Source organism: Macaca mulatta, chromosome 11 (genome assembly GCF_049350105.2).
Source record: "Macaca mulatta isolate MMU2019108-1 chromosome 11, T2T-MMU8v2.0, whole genome shotgun sequence".
In the NCBI taxonomy this organism is placed as follows: domain Eukaryota; kingdom Metazoa; phylum Chordata; class Mammalia; order Primates; family Cercopithecidae; genus Macaca; species Macaca mulatta.
In genome coordinates, this window is record NC_133416.1 from 7,108,972 (window position 1) to 7,126,508 (window position 17,537).

Here is a 17,537-nt window from a genome sequence, read left to right on the forward strand (position 1 = left end):
CCTGCCTCTTTCTCTTCCGGCCCTCCAACCAGTGCGCAAGGGAGCCTGGCTGGAGCAGTCTGTAGAGATGTCAGAGGAGGATAGACAATGGATGGGCCAGGGGAGACAGGGGCAAACTAAACAGCCAGCACACCCGCTTAAGGCCACTATTCACTCCGCACGCTCTCAGGAGCAAGCCCAAGTCCTCCAGGTGGCATCCCGGGCAGCCATGAGCCGACACACTCTCTCCCTATGACCTTGGTTCCTGCTAGTGGCCTCCCACCACCCCCATGCCCAAGTGACAGTTACCCCAGACCTGCATAGCCCACTCACAACTTCTTACCTTGCCAGACCCTATTCCCTCTGCTTGTATCACACCTTCCCTATTCCACCCTCTCCCCTTCTTCACATGTCAAACTCCTATTCATCCTTCAAGGCTTTTTTCTGATGGCACCTCCTTCATGCAGCCTTCACCAAGTCCTGTACTTAGAGTATCTCCTCTGTTCCCACAACTGTCTACACAGGCCTCATCGGAGCAGCCTTGGTCTTATTCTCAGGCTGTTCACTTCTCTGTCTCCCTGCCCGGACCACAAGTTCCCTGAGGTCTGAGACTGGGTCTATTCATCTCTCCATCCTCGGCCCAATGGTACTGGACACATAGTCAGCCCATAAATATTTATTGAATCAATCAATGAATAAAAGAGAAGACTTTTGTGTCTTTGTTTCCAATTCCTTTTTTTCCCCCACTCCCACAATGGAGAAGGGTCATGGGGCAGGACTAAAGAGAAAGAGGAATGTGTGCCCCATATTCACGCCATACTCTACTCTCCCCATCCAGTTCCAGGCTCTGCCTTATAGAACAAGGGAGCCTTTCTCCTTGGCCTTTCTATTGCTGGACAGGTACCAGGTTGGACTCAGTGGACCTGAGGGAAAGGCTTTATCCCCCAGCATGCCTGCCCTGACCCCACAGAACCAGGGTTGCCTGAGGCAGCCCTGCCAGCCTTTCTGCAGGGGGAGCCGTCTCACCCAGGGAGACCACACTGCTCGTCCTGGTCACAGACAGGTCAGAGGCTGCAACTGCCCCTGGCTATTCTAAGAACAGACAATTTGTCAAAACGTCTCTGAGCAGGCCCCAGGGCCAGCCACTCCTTCCCTCCTCCTTCCTTCCCCATCCATTCATTTACCCGTAGCTATCGAGTGCTCCCAAGGGCCCAGGACTGGCTTCCTGGACTTCCAGTCCAGCAGGGGAGACATACTGAGCAAGTAATAACTAGTGTGACGAAGCAGGAGGGAAGACAGAAGGAAAAGGAGGCCAGGGAGGGAAGGAGCAACCAAGAACAAACGAAGGAAAGAAGCCAAAAGCAGAAGAGGCGTCACAGGCCAGCCCCTCCCTACTCTTCCCTGCATTCCAGAAACCAGAAGGCCTGGAGAGGAGGCATCAATGAGCCACAGACAAGCATTGTGTTCATTTTCTGGGGCCGCAGTAACAGAATGCCACAGACTAGGGGGCTTACACAACAGAAATGTACTGTCTCACAGCTCTGGAAGCCGGAAGCCAGAGGCTCCTTCTGAGCACTGTGAGGGTGTCTGTCCCACGCCTCTCCACTGGCCTCTGGGGGTCTGCTGCAGGCTTTGGCATTCCTGGTTGTGGATGGCATTCTCCCTATGTCTTCAATCAGCTTCCCTTCGTATGTGTCCTTCTACACATGGCATTCACGTGGGTGTTAAAAGTTACCATTTTTAAGTATTTAGTTCAGTGGCATTAAGTGCATCCACAATGTTGTGCCACCATCCATCTCCAGAACTTTCTCATCATCCCAAACGGAAACTCCATATCCATTCAACACTGACTCTCCATACGCTGTTCCCCAGCCCCGGTCACCTGTATTCTACCATCTGTTTATGAATTTCACTCTTCTAGGCAGCTCCTCCAGGGAATCACAGTTTGTCCTGATGTAATTGTTTGGTTTTTTGTTTTGTTTTGTTTTGGTTTTGAGATGCTCTGTCACCCAGGCTGGAGTGCAATGGCGCGATCTCGGCTCACTGCAACCTCTGCCTCCTAGGTTCAAGCGATTCTCCTCCTTCAGCCTCCCGAGTAGCTGGGATTACAGGCACCTGCCACCACACCTGGCTAATATTTTGTATTTTTAGTAGAGGCGGGATTTCACCATGTTAGCCAGGATGGTCTTGATCTCCTGACCTCGTGATCTGCCCGCCTCAGCCTCCCAAAGTGCTGGGATTACAGACATGAGCCACCACTCCCGGCCATGACTGGCTTATTTCGCTGAGCACAATGCCTTCCATTTTCATCCACGTTCACATGGCACTATTTTATAAAGGATCTCAATCATAGAGGGCTAGGGGCCCACCCTCCTCTAGTCCAACCTCATTTTAATTTAACTAATTCCCTCTGCAGCAACCGTATTACCAACTAAGTTCACATTTTGAGGCACTGGGGATGAGGACCTCAACTTAGGAACCTGGGGGGGATACAACACAACAGGTGTGCCGTGACCGAGACAGAGATGGGAGGAACAGAAAAAGACACCCTGACAGGCAGCATGGGAGGGGCGATGGGCAAGTTCTTGTTTTGTTGACCCTTAACTCCTCTGTACTCCTGACAGGAGCCACGTCCCTGGCGCGCTTCCCCAGCCCAGCTGACTCACTGGACAGGAAGAGGAAGGGCAGGAATTCAGGCCGATGAGCCAGAGACCCTCACCTCTGGCTGGGCCTGGCACAACCTCCTGGGAAGCCCCCGCACACCAGCCTTCCCAGAACCACTCAGTGTGTCCTGCCTGCTGATGGGCAGTCATGTATGCCCCACCCTTCCCTGACCGTGGCCACTTATCCAGGGGCCCAGCTGTCTTGGCTGGGAGGCGTCTATTGCAAGTCACTCCTCCATCGACACAGACAGATCACTCACGTCCCTCATTCCGTCCCTCGTTCCACAGTGAGTGTTGACACCCACTACGGGGCAGGCCTGGCTGCAGGCCTGGAGATGCAACAGCAGCAAAAGGAGCAGCCCCTGTCCCAGGAGGCTCACATTCAAGTGAAGGCGGCAGATGAAAGCCCACAGCAATCAAGTGCACACAGTCAGATGGTGATGAAGGCCAAAGAGGCCCGGCAGCAGGGGAGGGGACACGGAAGGCCCCGCTGGGTAGGCTGCGTGAGCCCAGCTAATTTTTGGAATTTTTAGTAGAGATGGGGTTTCACCGTGTTAGCCAGGATGGTCTCGATCTCCTGACCTCGTGATCCGCCCACCTTGGCCTCCCAAAGTGCTGGGATTACAGGCGTGAGCCACCGTGCCCGGCCATGAAGAAGCACTGGTTTTTAGGCTTTAATGAGTTTGGGTTTTACCCCCAAGAAACTGGGGGTAAAAGAGGGAATAAAAGCAAAACATCCCATGCCCTCAAGGAATGTCTAGTCCAGGATTAGAGGTGGGGCAGTCCCAGGAAGGAGCCATCTTGACAGTGAATTCACGCGGAAGACGGTGAGCCCAGCTGGTCCGGAGAGACAGAGGTGCTGTGCAGGGCGTGGGGAAGCAGCAGGTCTCAATCGAGAAACCTGGTTTTCTGTCTGTGTTGGTTGAGGACTCTTTTTTCCAGGAGGAGTCGCTTGTTCGCTTGTTCACCTTAAGTTTAAATTGAGAGGGGTTAACAGCTTTTGCCTCGGAAGGCAGGCTGGCCTGGCGGGGTGTGTGGTGTGAGGTGCGGAAATACTTCGTCCCCAGCTGGCCTCACAGGCCGAGCAGCAGACGATGGCTTCCTTCTGCCGGCTTCCCTGCAGCTTGGTTTTCCTGGGACCATTCCTCTGCTAGAGGGACTGGGGATGGGCACAGGGGATGGAGGAGGAGTTGGGGAGGCCCTTCGGAGAGCGTTTGTTTGTGGCAAGAGACGTGTGTACAGGCTGGCACATGGTCCCAGGTGGCTATGGGGAGACATGTGAGCGGGGCTCATGCAGTTGTTGTGAGTGAGTGCGCTCTCGCAGCTCTGAGGATTAGGGAAAACAACGTGCAGATCCAGACATGTTTGTGTAGGGAGGGGTGCAGTGTGCTGGACCAGGTCCAGAACTAAAAATAACGCAGGATTTCTGTGCCCAGCAAGAGCGCTAGCAACTGTGGGGCTTGTGTAGTGTGTGGTGGGAAGACTGTGGTTTCAGCTGAACCAGGCACGGTGCAACCAGGACAGCAGGAGGGAAGACCAGGCCTGGGTGGGAGGCCCCAGGGGGGCGGGGAAGGACTGAGGTCAAAGGCCATCCCATCCCGCAGCCGAAGAAAGCCTTCAGGCAGCCATGGGCGGCCTACCACGTGAGGCCGGATCTGGGTCCTCCTGCATGTCTGAAACAGCACAGAGCAGCGGGGCAGCCTCCAAACCTCCCTAGCAAGGAGCAGTTAAGGGATCCAGAGGGCGTGGTCTGGAGCAGACAGAAGGGAAGCAACATGTGTGGGGCATTCAGGAGTGCGGGATGCCTTCCCCAGGCTCCCATGGTGATCCAGACAGGTAGGCGTTTTCCTTCCCTTTTTGCAGATTGTGAAAACAGCGTTCAAAAAAGACTCATAGGCCGGATGCAGTGGCTCACGCTTGTAATCCCAGCACTTTGGGAGGCCAAGGCAGGCAGATCACGAGGTCAGGAGTTCGAAACCAACCTGGCCGACATGATGAAACCCTGTCTCTACTAAAAATACAAAAATTAGCCAGGCGTGGTGGTGGGCACCTGTAAACCGAGCTACTCAGGAGGCTGAGGCAGGAGAATCACTTGAAACCGGAAGGCGGAGGTTGCAGTGAGCCGAGATTGTGCCACTGCACTCCAGCCTAGTCAACAAGAGTGAAACTCTGTCTCAAAAAAAAACTCACTTAGCCCTGGGGCCACCCAGCCACGAAGAGGCAGGGCTGGGACAGGTCCCTGCAAGTCTCCTCTGGAAGGCGAAAGGGCTGCTACTAGGAAGGGGTGGCAGACTCATCTCATGTGGCTTCAGAGGGCAGGGCATGGACAAGGGTTATGGGAAGGGAGGGAAATTTTCCAATAACCAGACTGCACAACAGTGGAGTGGCTCGTCTCAGGAAGGGTAAGCTCATGCAAAAGCTGGCTGTTGGGGACATTGGGAGGGACTCTGAAGGTCCCCACCACTCTGAATCTATGCTGTGTGGGAGGATGCAGGGTCCACTGGGCCCATGACGATTTTTTAGCGTGGGAAGCAAGGAACCTCAACTTTGGAAAGAGTGAGGGCACAGTGACGTCCAGTCACTCCCAGAAGCTGTCTGTTAATAGAGCATCCCCTCGGACGGTGTGCAATCCTAATGACCAGCCCCAGGACATCAGAAACAGGGTCCCTGCCCTCACACTGCTGACCACAGTCTAGGAGACAGGGCTGCACACAGACGGAACCAAGCACACAAGACAAGAGAGGGTGTGTGCCACAGAAAGCAAGGGTTCATTTATGTGCTGCGTTTTTAGTCTGCGAGGAGTCAGAAGAGAGGACAGTGAGGCCAGGAGAACTCAGGGAACACTGCTTGTTGTAATCATCACAATTGTGTTAATCATATTACCAGCTGTTCTTTCGTAACCATCCCCTATGTGCCAGGCTAAGTGTTTTGTATGCACTGTATGATTTAATCCTAGAACAACACTATGAAGCAGGAGCTCTTATTATTCCCCTTTTACAGATGAGGAGGCAGCTCAGAGAGGTGATGTAACTTGCCCAAAATTCTACAACTAGTATGTGGCAGAGCCTGGACTCAAGCCCAGATGTGTTGGACTCCAGACCCCGCGTAGAACCAGAAGGAACTAATGCTGCTGCAATGTCTGCACTGATAGGGAGATCTCTCCGAGATACCATGCCGTTGTTTTCTGTTGTTGCTATAGCATATTATCACAAGTTGCACACATATTTTTTGCACTACACTTCTGGAGGTCAGCAGTCTGACACGTGGGTCTCACTGGGCTAAAATCTCAGTGTGGGCAGGGCTGGGTTCCCCTCTGGAGGCTGCAGGGCAGAATCCCTTTCCTTGCCTTTCCCAGCTTCTAGAGGCTGCCTGCGTTCCTTGGCTCCTGGCCCGTCCTCTGTCTGCAAAGCTACCACTGTCATGTCTCTCTAACCCTTTGTCACGGCTCCCTCTGACCACAGCCAGGAAAGATTCTCCGACTTCAAGGATCCATAGGATTAGATTGAGCCCACTTGGATAATTCAGGATACTCTCCCCATCTCAAAGTCCTTAATCTTAATCACATCTGCAAAGTTCTTTTTGCCAAGTAAGGTAACATGCACACCTTGCAGGGATGAGGGCGTGGTCACTTTTGTGGGGGCCATTATTCTGCCAACCACATATAAAAAGGAGAGAAAAGAAGCTGGGCGTGGTGGCTCATGCCTGTAATCCCAGCACTTTGGGAGGCTGAGGCAGGCGGATCACAAGGTCAGGAGATCAAGACTATCCTGGCTAACGCAGTGAAACCCCATCTCTAATAAAAAAAAAAAAAAAAAAAAAAAAAAAGGAAGAGAAAAGAGCAAGGTGCAAACCAGTAGCAAGGTGCTTCTTCTGGTGTTAAAAAAATTTTTAAGTGGGGAGAATAATAATATACACTACTATTTGTTTGTATTTGCATAAAGAAGTATGCATTAAAGAACCAGCATTGGTTATTGGAGAAGAGCTAGACTGATGGGGACAAGACTGGATGGAGATTTTTGTTGTCATTATGGAAGTGCTCAAATACACACAAAAGTAGAGAGAACAGGATAATGAACCCCATATACTTATCACCCAGCATCAACGGTTTTACATTCTTATTGCATTTTCTCTCTCCACTTCTGGGGAAAAGGACTGAAAAATTTAAAGCAAATCCCAGACATCATATCATTCTACCCATAAAAACTGCAGTGTGTGTCTCTAAGAGAGAGGGTTTTCTCAAAAACATAACCACAATGCCATCATCACACATAAGAAAGTTAACAATATTTTCGTAACATCATCTAGCCCTTAGTCCATATTTAAACTTCCCTAATTGCCCACAAAACCTTTTTTTTAATAACTGGTCTGTCTGCATCAGGATCCAAGAATCAGGCCCACACATTGCCCTTGGTGGATAGAACTCCTAAATCTCTCTTACAGATTCACAGTTTCCAGGAGAAACACATTTCCCTCTCTTATATCTTTATTTTTCAGTTATGTAAACAAATCATCTATTTTAAAATTAAATTTAAAAGAAAATAAAAATCGAATGTTTCACGGACATGTCAGGAAGGCTCCCAAGGGGGCCCAAAAAGTGGTGGGTGAGGGAAAGTTTCAGTGGAGCTCTAGGCTGGAGCGGGTGGGAGGCAGAAGGCCCCACCAAAGCCCCATGTGGTGAACACACTCGGGGAGTCTAAGCTCTGACATTCTGGTTTCCTGGCCTGCTTGGAGGTGGGTGGGGAAGTGACGGGGATGCCAGCGATACAACTTAGCCCTGAGGAAAGTCCCCAAAGTCAAGGGTGCTGCAGTCACTCTACGTGGGTAGGGTGGGGAGAGCCACAGGAAACCTACCATCCTTCCGTCAGAGCCATATCACACTCCTAGACCCAGGTGTTAAACCAAAGCGCCCCCAGATTGGACTACGTGGGAAACTGGAGATGTGCAGAACGTGCAGGACAGAGGGGGCTGGCTAAACTGGAAGTCAGGAGGCCCAAGTCCTACTCCAGCTCTGCCACCAGCCACCTGCACAGTCCTGTGAGAGCCACCTATAAACACACTCCCTCTAGTAACCGCGGCTGGGAGAGGTGGAATGGGGAATAACATCCATCCGTGTTTGCTTGTATTTGCATAAAGAAGGGCACAGTAAAAACCAAAGCAGCGTCAAATGAGATCCTGGGTATGGAAAAGGGAATGTCAATTAATATTGTTAACAGCCAGATCCCAAAACCCCCAATCCTACCAAGTTCCCAACATTATCCCTAATCTAAGAGAGGGGTTCTGCAGGATGAATAGGAGTTTGCTGGAAACAGGAAAGTTGTTGTAGAGAAAGAGAATGACAGGGTCAAAAACAGAGAGACAGGAAATGAGCCCAGTGAGTCCAGAGAATTTTTAAAAATGCAAAATACAGGCCGGGCGTGGTGGCTCACGCCTATACTTCCAGCACTTTGGGAGGCCAAGGCGGGTGGATCACGAGGTCAGGAGATGGAGACCACCCTGGCTAACACGGTGAAACCCCATCTCTACTAAAAATACAAAAAATTAGCCGGGCGTGGTGGCGGGCGCCTGTAGTCCCAGCTACTAGGGAGGCTGAGGCAAAAGAATGGCGTGAACCCGGGAGGCAGAGCTTGCAGTGAGCCGAAGTCACGCCACTGCACTCCAGCCTGGGCGACAGAGCAAGACTCTGTCTCAAAAAAAAAAAAAAGCAAACTAACAGGCCGGGCACATTGACTCACGCCTGTAATCCCAGCACTTTGGGAGGCTGAGGCGGGAGGATTGCCTGAGGACGGGAGTTGGAGACCAACCTGACCAACATGATGAAACCAGTCTCTACTAAAAATACAAAAACTAGCTAGCCATGGTGGCAGGTGCCTGTAATCCCAGCACTTTGGGAGACTGAGGCGGGAGGATTGCCTGAGGACGAGAGTTCGAGACTAACCTGACCAACATGATGAAACCAGTCTCTACTAAAAATACAAAAACTAGCTAGGCATGGTGGCAGGTGCCTGTAATCCCAGCTACTCAGGAGGCTGAGGCAGGACAATCACTTGAACCTGGGAGGCAGAGGTTGCAGTGAGCCAAGATCATGTTACTGTGCACTCCTCCAGCCTGGGCAACAGCGAGACTGCATGTAAAAAAAAAAAAAAAAAAAAAACAAAATGCAATGTGGAAACTTGGATTGGATTCTGGAACAGAAAAAGGACATCAGTGGAAAAACTGATGAAATCTAAATAAAGTCTGCAGTCTAGTTAATAGTATTGTACCAATGTTAATTTCTCAGTTTTGAAAAATATACCATGATTATATAAGATGTTAACACTAGAAGGAAGCTGCACTATCTTTGCAACTTTTTGAAAACTAAAATTATTCCAAAATTAAAAGTTTATCAAGAAAGAGGATTGGCAAGAGGTGGAGATTGCAGTGAACTGAGATCATGCCACTGCACTCCAGCCTGGGTGACAGAGGGAGACGAAAGAAAGAGGAAGAGAGAAAGAAAGAAAAAGGAAGGAAGGCAGGAAGGCAGGAAGGCAGGAAGGAAGGAAGGAGGGAGGGAGGGAAGGAGGGAAAGAAGGAAAGAAGGAAGGAAGAAAAGGAAGGAAGGAAGGAAGGAAGGAAGGGAGGGAGGGAGGGAGGGAGGGGAAGGAAAGGAGGGAGGGAAAGAAAGAGGGTTCCAGTTATTTAGGGAAGTAGAGCTTTTAACAGCTAGAGCAGGCCAGGCACAGTGACTCACACCTACAGTCCCAACACTTTGGGAGGCCAAGGCGGACAGATCCCTTGAGTCCAGGAGTTGGAGACTAGCCTGGGCAACACGGTAAAACCTCATCTCTACAAAATATACAAAAATTGCCTGGGGGTGGTGGCGTACACCTGTAGTCCCAGATACTTGGGAGGCTGAAATGGGAGTATCGTTTGAGTCTGTGAGATGGAGGCTGCAGTGAGCCATAATCTCGCCACTGCACTCCAGCCTAGGTGGCACAGTGAGACCCTGTCTCAAAAATAAACAAATAAAATAAAACCAGCTAGAGCATATAAGGTGCCAGGGTGGGAAGTGAGGTGCTGAATGTCAGCAGAGGCTGGTTTACAAAGGCCTGTGCCACACAATGAGGTTCAGACTTCCTTTGTCTTTAGGCAGTGACTCCATGGCAATCTTCTCCCTCTCTGAACCCTTCCCACAGGCCACAGGTAGACATTAGTGACAGCTTCTTACCTTCACTGTATTTTACCTGCCCATGTTTACCTGAACCTACACACGAAAGTCCCAGCTCTTATACACACACATACATGCAGACACGTGTGCACACACACACTGTCCCTCTAGGGGGACCTTTGTCCAACCCACCCCAGATACAGCTGGGAGAGACAGAGCCCCTGCCTCCAGGTGCTTATAGTTTCAGGAGCATCAGCCAAACATTACATGAGACACAAAGACACTGTCAGCAAGATACATTCAGCAACTTCGTTTGCCCTTTGATATGAATAGAACCTTCTCAGGACCAGCTCGGGCTAAGCTGTGTGGAAATGGGAAGCAGGCACAGAGCTGAGCCCAGCAGCCCCCAGCACTGCCCTGTCCCCACCTGTGTCTTGCTATGGCTGCCTGGTCAGCCCTGCTCTCAGATATCTGGACCCCTGCAACTCCTCACTCCCCTAACTCTTCGTCACCCTGTTACCATCTAATGATTGGCGTCCACCGCGTCCTATATCCCCAGTTAGGAGGTGAGTTTCTCATGAGCAAAACTAGAGTGTGGCTTATCCTGGGCACCTCCCACGGCCTGGCACTCAGGTGATCAGTAAATGTGGAAGGACCTAGCATGCTGGGCAAAGACACTCAGAAGACAGAGCTGAAAATGCTCATCTTGCCAACGTTCTCCAAGACTCCAAGCCTTGAGGCTATTTAGCATTTTATAACAACTAAGTCCACTACCCCTGTACTCGGAGGTTAAAATTGAAAACCAAGTTTGTAAGCACACTCACAGTTTACAAGCACTTACACATCCAGGATTTCATCCGACTCTCTTACAACAACAAAGGAGGAGTTTCTATTAAGCCCATTTTGCAGATAAGGAAATGGAGTCTCAGAAAAGCAAAAAGACTTGCTCGGGTCCTCTCTGCTCCCAGGTAAGTATGCAGTAGGGCTTGCACCTGTGACTTCTAATGTCAAGCCCCATGCTAATTGCCTACAGCTTCTCTACCCTCTTACGCAGGAAATACCACAAATACACAGCCCCCAGAGTCCCTGCTCCTCCACCTGAACCCAGAACCACCAACCAGAACAGAAGCCAGCAGCCACAGAGCGGAGAGAAGCTGCAGCTGCTACCCATGGGCTGGCATTGCCTATCACTGAGCCAGGGCAGGCCGCTTGGGCACACACCCGCCCATCCCCGCCCCTCACGGTGGAGAAAGAGCAGTAATCATCCTCGCTCTGCAGCTGTGGAAAGGGAGCCTCGGAGGAACCGACAAGCACCAGCAAAGGCAGGACCCAACTGCAGGCTCCCCACCTGTCAGCAGTCCTAAGACCCAGAGAGGTGGCTTGCAGGGAGGCACCTTCAAGACGGCACAACTGCTGAGGAGTCATCTGCAGCCCCTTCACCCACCTCTACAGTCAAAGGGCAAAAACGGCAGTGTAGTGCCAGTCCACATTTACCTACCACAGGAAAAAGCAGCTTAGCACCTGGGCTCTGGAGCCAGGCCACCTGGGTTGACATCCTGGCTCTGCTGCTTCCTAGCAAGAGCAGGAACCGCCTTGTGACTTGGCTTCCCCATTTATAAGATAAGACTATCAACCTCATAGGGTCATTTGTGGATTGAGTTTATATAGAGAATTTAGAACAGCATTTGTTACCTAACCATCCAAGTGTTAGTTCTTCAGACCTACTACATTAAGTGTCTGGAAGGTACCTACTGTGGGTACAACAGGAGCTGGTAATCTATCGGAGAGTATTTATTTATTTATTTATTTATTTATTTATTTATTTATTTATTTGGAGGGAGTCTTGCTCTGTCACCCAGGCTGCAGTGCAATGGCACCATCTCAGCTCACTGCAACCTCCGCCTCCGGGGTTCAAGTGATTTTCCTGCCTCAGCCTCCTGAGTAGCTGGGATTGCAGGCACCTGCCACCATGCCCAGCTAAATTTTTTTTTTTTTTTTTGAGATGGAGTCTCACTCTGTCGCCAGGCTGGAGTGCAGTGGCGCAATCTCAGCTCAATGCAACCTCCGCCTCCTGGGTTCAAGTGATTCTCCTGTCTCAGCCTCCCAAGTGGCTAGGACTATAGGTGCCCGCCACCTTGCCTGGCTAATTTTTTGTATTTTTAGTAGAGATGGAGTTGCACCATGTTGGCCAGGATGGTCTCGATCTCTTGACCTCATGATCCACCTGCCTCGGACTCTCAAAGTGCTGGGATTACAGGCATGAGCCACCGCCCCTGACCAATCTGTTGTATTTTTACTAGAGACGGGGTTTCACCATGTTGGGTAGACTGATCTCAAACTCCTGACCTCAAGTGATCCGCCTGCCTCCGCCTCCCAAAGTGCTGGGATTACACACATGAGTCACCGTGCCCGGCCAACTTTTTTAAACAGATGCATGAAACCTGAAATTATCACCCAGGACAAATCTTGTAAGAGTCTAATGGATGATTCAGAAAGAAGTTGCTACAGGAGTGTCCTGAGAGAGAGGATCAGAGCAGACTAGGATGACTGAGGATGCTGGGGAAGGCAGGGGCTGGGCTGGCCTCAGAGATGGGCAGGCTGCTTGCAGGACGGAAAGGAGGAAGTGCCAAGAGTTGGGGCTTCGGAAAGAGGAGGTGGGGACCCAGGCATAGAGCTGAGGACGCATGTGGTATTCCAAAAGAGTGAACAGAATTGGAATCAGAGGTTAAGGCAAGAGAGCAGAGGGCCTGTATGATGATCTTAGAATTGAGGCATCGTCTTTTCATACATTCAATAAATATTTATTGTGCACCTACTGTATGTCAGGCACTGTTCAAAGCCCTTGGGACACACAGAGAACAAAACAGCCATGTGGATTTTACATTCTAGCTGGAGGAGGCAGATAAATAGCAACGCACGTACCAAGAAAACATTCTCCTCTGTGAGAAAGGAAGTGATAGGGGAACATTGTTTTTTTTTTTTTTTTTTTTTTTGAGACGGAGTCTCGCTCTGTGGCCCAGGCTGGAGTGCAGTGGCGCGATCTCAGTTCACTGCAAGCTCTGCCTCCCGGGTTTACGCCATTCTCCTGCCTCAGCCTCTGGAGTAGCTGGGACTACAGGCGCCCACCACCTCGCCCGGCTAGTTTTTTGTATTTTTTAGTAGACACAGGGTTTCACCATGTTAGCCAGGATGGTCTCGATCTCCTGACCTCGTGATCCGCCCATCTCGGCCTCCCAAAGTGCTGGGATTACAGGCTTGAGCCACCGTGCCCTGCCGGGAACATTGTTTAGAAGCAGAACAGGGTAAAGGGAGTTGGGAGATCTTTGAGCAGGAAAGAGTCAAGCTGAGCTTCAGGAGTCTGATGAAAGGATGATACTAAATATTGCTTATTTAGAATTGCCCCGTGCGGGCCCCCAACCCCCATATACTAAGGAGGACGGACCCTGAGAGCCATGATTTGTTTTGCTGAGCAGGGCGAAGGGAGGTGGGGATACAAACTGAAAATGCCAAGTTTAGAGCTAAACTGCTCCACACAGACATGTGCAGAGGACATCCACAGGGCAGGGGGCTGGCTGAGGCTGGGCTAGGGGGCAGATGACAGAGGTGGCGGCCACAGATTGGACGTTTGAGAAGAGCTATCCAGAGGGATTCTTAGAATGGGATTCTTAGAACATCCCTCTGGCATATGAGAGGGAACCCTTCATCCACCTATCCGTGAAACCTTCATAAAATCCACACTTGACACAGGCGGTTTCCAGGTTGAGTGTGTGTGCGCTTAACGCGAGGAAAAGAAGCGATGGGTGAGAGCAGGGCAGCCCACCCCCAAGGATGCGTGCGGCAAGACTCTCTGGGTCCAATGTTGTGTGCATCCTGGGCAGGTGAACGGCAGCAAGGCAGGGCAAGGGTAGAACAGCCGTTTGGGCTGCAGATGAGCTTCAAGGATGCAGCCCCCATTGCGGGTGGCAGAGCATCAGGGGGAACGAAAGATGGGGATCCAATCCTGGACTGAAACCAGAAGACCTGAAGTCTGATCTGTGCTCTGCTGCTAGATCCCTACATCCCGCCTTAGCCCTGGTGCCTCCCAGCAATGACGTAGGAACAGCTAAGAAACAAGAACCACGTTCACTAAGCAGCTGTGAGGCTGGGGGGGGAAGGAGGAGCCCCAGGTGATGGAAGGTGTTGGTGCTGACTGATTAGAGACAGGGAGGGCTGAGGAGAAATTCATCAGCGAGACTAGGAAGCCCTCGGAGATTATGAATTCTGATCTTGATGTTTATTTACATTGAGATTACTATATTTATTTCGTATTGCTTCTGTAACAACCACAACTTTAGTAGCTTAAAGTAACACATATTTACTGTTTCACAATTCTAGAGGTCTGAAATTCAAAATGGGTGGGCAGGGCTGTGTTGGATCCTTCTGGTGGCTACAGGGGAGAATTCGTTTCTTTGCCTTCTCCAGCTTCTAGAAGCTGTCCTTGTTCCACAACACACAGCTGTGCATCACTGCGACCTCTGCTTCTGTCGTCACATCTCCTTCTCTGGCTCTGACACTTCCACCTGTCTCTTATAGGAACTTTTTGGATTCCATTGGGCCCACTGGGATGGTCCGGGCTATGCCATGGAAAGTGACACATTCACAGTTTTGGGGATTGGAATGTGGGCCTATTTGGAGGGCCATTAGAAGTGGAAACAGGCGGCCGGGCGCGGTGGCTCAAGCCTGTAATCCTAGCACTTTGGGAGGCCGAGACGGGCGGATCACAAGGTCAGCAGATCGAGACCATCCTGGTTAACACGGTGAAACCCCGTCTCTACTAAAAAAATACAAAAAACTAGCCGGGCGAGGTGGCAGGCGCCTGTTGTCCCAGCTACTCGGGAGGCTGAGCCAGGAGAATGGCGTAAACCCGGGAGGCGGAGCTTGCAGTGAGCTGAGATCTGGCCACTGCACTCCAGCCTGGGCGACAGAGCTAGACTCCGTCTCAAAAAAAAAAAAAAAAAAAAAAAAAAAAAGAAGTGGAAACAGGCCAGGCACGGTGGCGCAGGCCTGTAATCCCAGCACTTTAGGAGGCTGAGGTGGGCGGATCACCTGGGGCCAGGAGTTCAAGACCAGCCTGGCCAACATGATGAAACCCCATCTCTACTAAAAATATAAAAATTAAGGCCGGGAGTGGTGGCTCACACCTGTAATCCCAGCACTTTGAGAGGCCGAGGCGGGTAGCTCACGAGGTCAGGAGTTCAAGACCAGCCTGGCCCATATGGTAAAACCCCATCTCTACTAAAAATACAAAAATTAGCTGGGCATGGTGGCGTGCGCCTGCAGTCCCAGCTACTCGGGAGGCTGAGGCAGAAGAATCACTTGAACCTGGGAGGTGGAGGTTGCAGTGATTCGAGATCATGCCACTTCACTCCAGCCTGGGTGACAGAGCGAGACTCCATCTAAAAAAAAAAAAAAAAAAAAAAAAAAATTAGCCAGGCATAGCGGCACACAACTGTAATCCAAGCTGCTTGGGAGGCTGAGGCAAGAGAATCGCTTCAGCCTAGGGGGTGGAGGTTGTAGTGAGCCAAGATCGAGCCACTGCACTCCATCCTGGGCAACAGAGCGAGACTTGGTCTCAAAAAAAAAAAAAAAAAAAAAAAAATCTGCAGGCTCTTGGATATCAGGACTTGCATTTACAGAGAGATGAGTTACACAGAGAAAATGGTGGGAGGCACAAAAGGGGATGAGTGCTCCAGGAGAGAGCTGAGAGAGAAGGGCAGGGGCCTGAGAAAGCCCCATGCCCAGCGGTCATTCTGCAGATGTTTGCAGAGTGCCTGCTGTGGGCCAGCAAGGGACTGGGAGCTAGGGAGAGCACAGAAATTTATCGAATGCAAGTGCACCCTGGAGGAGCTCACTACCAAGAAGTGGACACATAAAGGAAGATGATGCCCAAAGAGTCACACATGAGAGACTCAAACAAGCTAATCCATGGAGAAAAAGACTGCAGTGCTCCAGAAAGGCTTCATGAGGTGGTGCATTTGAGCTTAGAAAGAGGAACAGGAGAGAAGCTTCTAGAAGTGAAGGAGGTGCATCAAGATGGCCACTGGTGTGGTGGCTGGAAGGGCCTTGGTGGCCTGTGAGAGCGGGGTCCTGCCTGTTGCCTTACAAAGCCATTGCCCACAGCTGGAGGGACCTTGGGCGTGGGTGTGACGGCTCATTAGCTCACCAGGCCTCTGCGTGTTCAAATCTTACCACCAGGGGGGGCACAAGAGCCAAAGTGGACCCTGAGCCTGAGCTGGGGTTTCTTTCCCAGAAACAGGACGCCTTGAGGGAAGGGAGGAAAAGTGTTCCCACTCTAGCACCACAAAGCCTGGAAGGCCTGGCTGCTTCCATGTGATTTCTGACTCAGGGGCTTACCCATATTTTCCTCTTCCAGTTAAGGCAAAACATAATATTTCCATCGCTCCCTTTCCTGGTTGCCTGTAGGACTAACTGCCTGTAACAAATGCACTGTGGCCCAGAGGTTTACTGTGCCATAGAATGTCAGGAGGAATGAAAGACACCTCCTGGGCCTGGCTCGGTGGCTCAAGCCTGTAATCCCAGCACTTTGGGAGGCCGAGGCGGGCGGATCACGAGGTCAGGAGATCGAGACCATCCTGGCTAACATGGTGAAACCCCGTCTCTACTAAAAAATATAAAAACCTAGCCGGGCGAGGTGGTGAGCGCCTGTAGTCCCAGCTATTCAGGAGGCTGAGGCAGGAGAATGGCGTGCACCCGGGAGGCGGAGCTTGCAGTGAGCCAAGATCTGGCCACTGCACTCCAGCCTGGGCGACAGAGGGAGACTCCGTCTCAAAAAAAAAATAAAATAAAAAAGGAAGACACCTCCTGATCCAAAATGCTGTGAACCAAAAAGTATCTGAGACAGATCTCAATCAATTTAGAAAGTTTACTTTGCCAGGGTTACAGACGGGCGCCCAGGAGGCAGGTCTGCGCCTTCTGTAAAGATGATTATTTTGAGGGCCTCAATATTTAAAAGGCGGCTGTCCGGGAAAGAGGAAGAAAGTTTTTTTTTTAAGGTGTGGGTAGGTAAGAGACAAACGGTTGCATTCTTTTGAGTCTTTGAGCATCCTCTCACTGAATGCACAATTTACATGGCGGAGGAGGGTAGAGAAATCGTCACCTATGCTTGTCTAGCACAGTGAATCTGCATTTTTACATTGGAGGAAGCAATCAGATACACGTTTGTCTCAGGTGAGCAGAGGGATGACTTTGAGTTCTGTCCTTTGTTCTGTACCTGTAAAGATAAGCTATCAATTTACATTGTGACGGTGAAATTCAACAGAACTGTTTTAGGGCAAATATCATAGGGTCCACAAGAAATTTCCTCGTGGGCAAATTGTGAGAGAAGTGCATAGTTTTTTTTTTTTTTTTTTTTTTTTGAGACGGAGTCTGGCTCTGTCGCCCAGGCTGGAGTGCAGTGGAGTGATCTCGGCTCACTACAAGCTCCGCCCCCTGGGTTCATGCCATTCTCCTGTCTCAGCCTCCTGAGTAGCTGGGACTACAGGCGCCCACCACCACACCTGGCTAATTTTTTTTGTATTTTTAGTAGAGATGGGGTTTCTCCGTGTTAGCAAGGATGGTCTCGATCTCCTGACCTCATGATCCACCTGCCTCAGCCTCCCAAAGTGCTGGGATTACAGGCCTGAGCCAAACCACCCGGCGAGAAGTGCATAGCTTTTTAAAAAATATTTGTAGCTATCTTATTTAGGAATGGG